We start from the raw sequence: 1,373 nt of genomic DNA, 5'->3' as shown, positions 1-1,373 counted from the left end.
GATCGCCAGGGGTAGTGGATGTGGTTGCCCTTTGGGAAGTGGGTTGAGGAATTGTATGAGTAAGGCCAGGGGAAGCACGAGTAGCATCATCATCATCATCATCATCTTCATCATCCGATGAAAATGACGCTTGTGCTCCCTCGCTTGGAGGGGGACGGATCTAAATGCTCCGGGGTAGCTGCCCTCGGTTCTTAGGACAGCATGGAGCGTTCATAGGTCTGGCGTATCTCATTTGTCGATGGTATGACAGTGAGCATAGCCCGGGACAGTGGTCGATTGATGCTGTATCCCTTCTTCTAGAGGGTTGGTCGGTGTCCTTGCATCTTGTAGACCGGGGTGAAAGGCTCCGTAGCAGGTAGACCGTGCTTCCTCATCGCGTCCCCAATGAAGAGGGCGAGGAAGTGGGGAAAGAGAACTGCAGAGAGGGGCTTTCCTGCGGCTTGAAGTTTGCATTTTTTGATCACGGCCGCATGAATCTCGTTGTAAATGTGGAAGGTGTAGTCGAGATTTAAGTTGAAGAATAGCCCATACATGATCGTCATTATGTTGAGGTTCCCTTGGTCTAGGGAACTCAGCTTGCAAGTAAGGGATCGGTTTAGTATGGAGAAGAACAGATTCCAAATTGGCGGAAGGAATTGTCTTTTGAAGTCCGAAACATTGCGTAGGTCACGGTTGTAACCTAGCATCTTTATGAACCGGATGATGTCGTCGGAGGTTGGTGGTTCGTCGTATTGTTCAATCCCGAGTTCCCTTCTGGTGGGAATGCATAACACCCTAGAAACTTTAGCTCGCGATATCTTTAGCGAGCATATCATGTCATTTGGGGCGTTCATATCCCCTATTATTCCGTGACTGGCGGGATGAAATTCGCAGGTTTGCCAGTATTGTTGTACGTACTTTAATGGTACGCCAGGGTCTACTAGAGTGAGAGCGGGGAGGAGGATGCAGTTCTTGAAGAACTCTATGATTATTGCAAAACGATAGTCGAATAGGGTGTTGCGCAGTTCAATGGCGTGATTGTTTGGTTTCATGGGATAAAAGACAAGTGCACGACTGTCAGCGCCTGTTGACTGTACTTGGCTATCGTTATTGTTGGATTCATGTGAAGCGGAGGAGGCCATTTTTGTGGAAGTTGCAAGTTTTTTGTTCGTCGGAGTCTTGTTGCAGGTTTTGAAGGCGTAAAGAAAGGATGAATGTGGAAGAAGGGCATTTATAGGTGAGTTGAGGGTGGGTGGTGGGGTATGAAAGGAAACATTTTCTTGATTATTAAAATATAATAATCATGAAAAGTTTTGGCGGTTTAAGTTTTGGTGATATGATTTGAAGAACGTGAGCCGTCGTGATAGTACGTGCCATTAATGAATTTGACACGT

This window comes from Cynara cardunculus, unplaced genomic scaffold (assembly GCF_001531365.2).
Source record: "Cynara cardunculus var. scolymus isolate 2C unplaced genomic scaffold, CcrdV1 Un_Scaffold_2271, whole genome shotgun sequence".
In the NCBI taxonomy this organism is placed as follows: Eukaryota; Viridiplantae; Streptophyta; class Magnoliopsida; order Asterales; family Asteraceae; genus Cynara; species Cynara cardunculus.
The sequence above is the reverse complement of the archived record's forward strand: the minus strand, read 5'-3'. Positions refer to the sequence as shown.